This window comes from Thalia democratica, chromosome 4, assembly GCF_965202585.1.
Source record: "Thalia democratica chromosome 4, ktThaDemo2.hap1.1, whole genome shotgun sequence".
NCBI lineage: Eukaryota > Metazoa > Chordata > Thaliacea > Salpida > Salpidae > Thalia > Thalia democratica.
The window spans coordinates 44,074,515-44,082,842 of record NC_139168.1 but is presented as its reverse complement, the minus strand read 5'-3'; positions in this window follow the sequence as shown (position 1 = coordinate 44,082,842).

Genomic DNA, 8,328 nt, shown 5'->3' with positions numbered 1-8,328 from the left:
GTAACGCTTTTTGAGGAAACCAACCTGCGCACCATCTACGCCAGGAGGGTGAACATCATGTCCAAGGACACGCAGCTGACCCTTTGTATTCGAAGTGAATCCCCTTAAATAAAATATCTGTACCCGTGTAAATCTCTGCTGAAGTTTTATTTGAAGTATTCGACGTTTTTTATTTTTGCTCACAAAAAATATTTATTGAACTTTGCATTTTGTTACTATGATTGCTTTTTTTTGTTGCTATTTATATTAGCGCTCAAAGTTTTGTTTAATAAAAAATAGTCAAAAATTTTTTTATTTTTCTGAGTTTACACAAAATAAGGTTTTAAAACCGATTATTATATATTTTTAAAAGCTTTAAGCTGATTGAAAGTAATACATTCACTTTATGTTGACAAAAGATTTAAAACTTGGTTGATTATCAAATATGCATAACAGAAAAAGTAAATTCCGTGAAACCATTTTAAAGTAAATACTGTTTAAAACTTTGCCTAAAGTGCTATGTAAGATTACTGCTGTTATTATTAAACTTAATCTAAAAAAAATAGTTATTTCTAAATATTAATTACTACTGCTTTATTTTTTTTTCTATTAAATCTTTCAACTAAAGTTATTTTTTCGATTACTCAAGTAATTTGATTTAATTTTGACCCGTAAGTACCTTTTTCTATAAAATTGATTCATTATTTCCTATTTGTAAACTTTAGTTTAATAAAAGGATCAATTTTTTTTGTGTTAGAATATGTTGCCAACATAAAAAAAAATCTCAAATTGATAATATTTAACTAATATACTAATGTTTAAGTTTTAGTTTTAAGTAATTTATAAATTATTTCTGTTCTTTTTACCACCAAATTTCAGTTTTTGTGAGTCAACTACTTTTTTAAAGGCTAAGGCATTAACTATATTATAATTTTTGCTTGTAACTTTTTATACGTATTCAAAATATATACTGTAATTTAAGCAGCCGTTCAGAAACCGCTCGTTTATTTACAGTTCGGTCTACGTATAATTAATAAAATTGTACGTAACAAAAGTTGTAAAAACATTTTTAGGCATAGTCTTGAAGTAGAACAGCAGTTTCTTAAAGTAGCTGAAGTTGCGTTTTCCGAGTTTTTGTTTTGATCACCATTGAAACTAAGAAAGATTTTATAGCATTTTTTTGAGTTTTTTAATAAATGACTAATATAGTTGAAAATTTATGATAAGGTATACAGCTTTAGTTGACGACTGATTTTTTGTGTCATCCTTATGATAGAAATAAATTAAGTTTTAAATTATTCAGTATTTTTTATCGCACAAACTTATATATAAATATTTAAAGCAAACTTGTGTGAGAAAGTCTTGCATTTTTTGTGATTTTTTAACTTGTTGAATTTGCAGTAAAGCATAAACGGCCATCAGTACACATATCTTCGGTTCATCTTTTTTTTTTTTTAATTCCTGCTTAACTGAGTCTGCTTTCACCTGTTTCTTTTCAAATTCCTGTAACTAACTTAATACGTTTTAAAAGATTTTTTTAATATTATTTGAAAACACCTATTAGCGATTACACTAAAAAATAAAATCATTTAAAATTTTAGCATCTTTACTTCAAACAGCAAGTTAAAACAAAATTAGTTGCATAGATGCTGTGTTGAAATATTTTGAACAAAAAAAAAACAAACCTTAAATAATTTTAATAAATTTTTCAATTAGTAGCAAGATCTACTTTTAATAATAAGCTAAAGTAATCAATTGTAATGCGCAATAAAAAGTACATGTAATATCTGTGTAATAATTCTTGAGAATAGTGTCGGTTTATTTATGGCAACTCAATTTGTATATTTTTCTAATAAAAACTACTTTGATTTTCGTTATGTCTAATGTGTTGACTAGTATTATTTTGAATTTAAGAACTCTAATTTACAATAAGAGCAATACTGGTAATTATACTGCTAAACTTTTGTGTGTTTAACCAGCTAGTTAGAAAAAAAAATTAACTTGAAAATAAAGGATAAAGTTTCAACACTTATAATTTAGATAAAAAAAAGTCGGATCTTAATCTAAATTTTTAAAAAACTGAACGAGGATTTTTTAAGTGACTTTCTAGAATTTTAAAGATAAGAAATATTTTCTTTTTAATACAAAACACGATAATCTAAATCAAACAAAATTTAGTGTAAATTCTAGTTTGAATTAACAGAAGAATGGTTTTCAAACTACTTACTAAAAATTTAGTACTACTTGTACAATTTAATTAAGATAATTTATAACAAGTACAAATATACTAAACTTAAATGGTCTTTTGCAGTTTATACAACTTATAAAATTATTACAAAAGGTGTTATATATGTTATTTGAAGTTTATCATCTTAATTTTCTATTTAGGTTTGTCATATTAAATTTTTTTATTGGAATCTCACTTGATTCACTATTTGCATTGTTCTAAAAACAATATGTTGCTGTTTAGAGTATTAAAATTTCTAATTATTAAAGATACAATTATGTAAGTTGAACAATTATCCCATCAATAACACAACAACTGGTTAAGTTAATTTGTTAAAACATCTTTTGGAACAAAGCTAAATATTGTGATATAACTATATCAATATCGTTAAGTTTATTTTTAAACAAAAAAAGTACATCTTTTTGATAAATATATTTTAAAAAATATACCAAAGACTAATGTAACTTACTGCAATTTTATTAAAGAATATAACTAAATTCTTATGAATCAGAAAAATATACTTGATACTTATTTTATTATTTACAGGGGGCAGTTTATTTGACCAGTTACCTCGCCTCTGGCTTTAATTAAATTGTTTCTATAACTTCGTTTTTTCATAATTTATTTATTCTTTTGTTACTTGTTGTCAATTGGATGAGATTATATTGTTTTGAATTGTCCGATTAAAAATTCCGTCACCATTTTAAACTCATTTTGAAAAATTGAGATTGGCAACTGCTGAAAACTAGTATTGACTTCAAATTCTTGAAGTTTGTGGGTTGAATGGGCGAATAATATTCTTTGAAGCATAATCAAGTTCTTAAAACCCTGGAGGAGCTTTTATAGACAGTTTTTTGGCAGAAACTTTACTGCCAGCTTCTGCAACGCTCTGTTGCAGACCTTTGCTTTTAAACCAGGTGGTACATTTGTTTTTATTTTTTCGAACTGAGATCTTGAAAGTTTGTGAATTGTGTAACATTCTGTAGCAGGTCCGTGCTCCTAAAACCAGATGGTACATTAAAGGTTATAGAATTAGCATGTTTAGAGACTAACGGTTGAAAGCCATCAAACGCTGGTGGCGGTAGATACTTTTTCGTATTCTTTTCTTCATTAGTGTCAACAAAAGCTGCTTATGTAAAACTACTCAATTTGTAATATGTTGCCAGATCTTTACAATCGAACTCAGGTGAAACCTAAAACAATTTCGCTACAGGTAAGTTTTGAAGCTAAAATTATTGATTAGAGTTTATTCCAATCCTGGAATATTGATACTACAATCAGGTATGGGTTCAAACTCTAGTGGAGGAACCATTACGAAAGAATTGTTAGAGCTTGTTAAAGCAGCTTTAAACGCTGGTTCAACGATTTAGTTGTACATGAAAGTTCTCTATATTGAAGCGCGTTTATATTTGACATACTAGGTACAGATATTAGGTGTAGAAGCCTGTTAGCACCTTTGTGAATGACTTGTTAGAATTTGTTGAAGCAAAATTATTGATAGTTTTAAACCCTGGTGGAGTGTTTAATAACTTTGATGTTTTGCTTTCATTGTTGATGTGTTTCGCATTTTGAATCATAGCTACTTCGGTGTGTTAGGCAAGGGCTTGAAATCTGAAGGAAATTTTAGTAGACTGTTAGCAGTGTTATTCTGTTTGGAAAAACATGTATAAATTCCTCTTAGTTTTGGTTGAAATTTCACTAGACCGAATCTTGGCGGTACTCCAAATTTTGTTTATCTCACACTAGGTTTTGGGTTGAAATTCTCGAAAGCAGGAGGGGCATTTAATGTTCTTGTTCGAAAAGTTGTCGCCTCGCCCATGAACATGACGTTAAACATGAGACCTGAACATGACGTAAAATCGTTCTGGTGAACGACTCGATAACCGAAAAGTTTTTTTCGTACACCAGGTTCTTGGACCAAACTTTGTGAGCGTACAATAGTTTTTTGCAGTATTAGAAGTTTCAATCAATGGCTCAAACCGGGAAAAACAGATAGCAACTTATTTTTGTTAGTTTGAAAATAGCTAGTACTGTTCGTAACTTGATGCAAATCTGCAAACATATTAAAGTATAAATGTTTAAAAGTCTGTTAAGAAATGAGAATGAACCATAGGGGAACTTTAAACAGGCTCTGCAATTTTACAATAGTGCTATTTGTTAAACGGGAACGGTTCAGAAAAGCACGGTGTTACTTAAGCACAGAGTGACACTTCAGCACGGAGTGATACTTTAGCACGGAGTGACATTTTAGCACATAATTTATTTTGCAATTTTTTCTATGCGTATTAAAATTTGTATTGTTTTATTTAAAAATCTAAAAACAAACTATGCAACATGTAAACTAAAAGTTAAGAAGCTTTAAATGAGTTACAAGTTTAAGCTTTAATTAAAACTAAAAAAAAACTAAGTTTACAAATTTTATTAACTTATTTTACTATACAGTCTTTAAAAAAAATATTTTGATACTTTTACTTTAAAGTTTTCAACATAAAACTATCTTAATAAGGCTAGCAATATTACAAGCTCTAAGATTCTTAAACTTGTTCTAAAGGCTTAAATTAATTTTAATAAGGTTAAAGTTTAAGCGTAAATTTTAAATAAAAGGAGAGATATACAAAGGTTAAAGAATTACCTATTTCAAAAATACATATAGCTTTGAACATCATGATACATAAAACTTTTAAGTTTCTTTTATTTCTACATGCACGCATCTCGCAACTTTTTTAATGCTTATCTATGTGTTATAAAAACTATATATAGATTACTACAAGGGTAAATAAACTTGATTAAACAGTTTTTCTACCCGTGTAGCTTTTTTATTGTTTTAAAACTTTAAGAAACAGCTTAATTAAAGTGCTCTTAGTAAAAACTTTATTTATAACTTTTATAAGACGATAGTTTTAAAAGTGTTAGATTTAATTTTCACACTTATATATTTCTTAACTTAATTTTCATATATCATAACTAAACATTATTTAAATGAACATTTTAAAAGATTTAAAACTATTTCGGGTAAAAATGTCACTCCGTGCTAAATAAACAACTTGCCAAAGTGTCACTCCTTGCTAAAGTGACCACCCATGCAAAATTGACACTCCGTGCTAAAGTGACGACCAGTGCTAAAGTGACGCTGTGTTTTTATGACACATACCCTTATTAAACTCGAGTTTGGAAAACAAGAATGAGATTTAATTAAAACGGCTGCTGTAGAATCAAAATTAGATGTATTTTTTTGTAAATTTGTACAAGTATCCTGTTGTGTAGCTAACAGTTTTTCCTGCATTTTTCTTAAGGTTAAAACATTCTGTTCCGTATATTTTAAAGACGGTATTTGAACTATCAAATCAGATTTACTTTTTTGTAAGTTTGCATAAGTTCCTGCTGCGTATGTCTGGTTGATGTCATTTCTCCTGACGGATCTGTTTTTAGACTGCTAAGGTCTAATTTAGAAACTTGCAAACTTGTATTTTAAGTATAATTTGTATATGAAGATTATATTTTGTTTTCTAATTGATTTCCCTTCAAATTTTTAATAGAATGAACTTCGGTTTTCGAATACAAATTTGTGTGCTGATTTGTTTGCAAATTCGGTGAATCTTCTTCGTTAGATTTAAAATTAATTCTCCACCTGATCAGTCTTCCTTCAGGTCAAATTTTTAACTCAAAGTTTCACAGAGTTGTGGTATATTTGTAACTTTTCATATCAAACTAAAATGGACTAAGCTTTTTAGCTTACGTTCCGAAAAACCGGACAAACTATTTAGTATGTGCAAACTCTGGAAGAAAAAAAGGCTAAAAACCAACACATTAAAAATTACTTCACCAACCATACTTTCGAGAAAACAAACTATCTCTGCTGTCGTTTGAATAAACAACTTATTCAGTAAACCATATAAACCATTTTTCGAATCTTTTTTCGTAGATAAGACCATCCATAAAATGTTGGAAACTCCTTTTTTGTTGCTCTTCTACGAGGAATTTAACAAATTCCAACAACTTACAATACAACGATTTATCTTTGTTTTCAAAATCTTTTGCATCCAAAGCAAACTTGCCTGCTCCAAGTAAAATTGTGCAAGCAAAAGTAACAATAATAAATTGCAAATATTTCATTTCGATTTTACTAGTATGTGTTTAGTTAGAAATTTAAGTAAACACTTCATAAAAATACTTTAACAGATTTATCTGTAAATTGTATGATTTTTATATGATTGATTAAATTTTGTTTAGAAATAGCTTTTTTTGTAAAATGTTTTCTTCTGTAGATAACAATTTTTAAAATTAAATCAGGGGTCGCCAAATCGTAGCGCACAAAGCAAAAGCTTCTTTATTGTGACAAATTGAAATTAGGCTACTCATTAAACATTTATTTAATTATCATTTTTTGATATGCTTATTTATCACATTATCGGTTTATTTTTTTAATATTGATAGATTTTTATAAATAACTTTTTCTATTAAGTTTTGAGTAGATATGTACCGGACTCACTATCCAGGTCCGGATCCGGCCGGATATTGCCATTTTTGCCTGATATCAGGATCAGGCCGGATCTCGATTTAAAAAAAGATCCGGATCGGGTTCCGGCCGGATCTTGATTTAAAAAAAAGATTCGGATCCGGCCGGAACCGGATCCTAACAGAGATCCGGCCGATTCGGATCTAGTTAGTAAAAAAAGAGCATACAGAAAAGTATTTTTTCAAAAACAAACCCTTAAATTGAAAAAAGTAATTTTCGTCAGTTAAAATTAAACACCTACCGTGATTGGCTCATTGTGTACACGTGACTAATTTACATTTGTTTACACTTAAACTATGAAATAAACATTTCAGAAATGCAACTCTTTACCTATGTTGTAAAATAAAAAACTTTACTACCAAATTGTCAACCTTATGGCTAGCTGTTTTACTGATTATTAGATTAAAGTAATTTTTTTTAGTTTTTAAAAATACTCCTATCTCGCAAGCTTTGCAAGGAAATGTCTGTCTGCACCTCCATCTTCTGTAGATTCAGAAAGATTGTTTTCTGAAACTAGCAATTTGTATGAAAATAAGCGCAATCGCTTACTTCCAAATACCGGGAAAAAGCTTTTACTTCTTCACCACAACTTAGCAAAATAGAAATTTTAGTGTTTTTTATTGTTCTTTTAACTTGAAGTTTTTTTTACTGTTCTTTCAATTTCAAGTTTTTCTTTTGTTCTTTTAATTTTAATAAAATTTAAATGTAGATACTGTTCAGACAATTAGCAAACATACCAGCTACTATTTTTACCTGTTAATCTTAACTAGACTTTAATAACATATCATAAACCTTCTTATTATTTAATTATTTTAGCAGCACACTAACACTTTTTAGTCTAAATTTTTTTTTAACTACAATTTTTCAAAATTCAAAAGGATATAGTTAGATATAACACATAAAAGATAAACTTCACACAATTATTCTTAGTTAGTAGTTAGTTATATAAAATTGCATTATCGTACATAGTAGTTTTTTACTATTTACATTACAAATAACTTAGAGTATTTAGAATCCGGTTCCGGCCGGATTTTAATTTGAAAAAAATATCCGGGTCTGGTTCGGCCGGATCCTAATTTGAAAAAAAATCCGGATCCAGCCGGACCAGAAATTGTGGGTCCGGTACATCACTAATTTTGATAAACTTTATCTAGGTAAATTGGGCCGCGACTTCCCATAAAAACCATTAATTTTAATTAGTTTTATAAGTTTTTTATGCTTAAATAAACTATATGCATTTTTGTCATACTAAGGTCGATTAACTGAAAGTCTTCAAGACTAGTAAAACGAATGTAGATGTTATGTTTCAAAGAACAACCATTCTTGCGAAAAAAGCTTTCATATGAGCAAACTTAACTCTTTTCAGTAAATAGGTTTTATTTGTTTATAAAATATTTGTTTTGTGTGTTTTAGAACCATATCAAACACAAAGTTTTAAATAGATAGTGTTCTTCTGGCTCGGAGATATTTATTAAACTATTACAGCGAATTATTGCAATATGCTACAAAGTTTAGAATCACTAGTTGCTATAAAAATACCACTTATACTATGAGTTTCGAAGTTTGTTTATATTATAGTTTGTTTTTATAAGTTTTTTTATCGCTA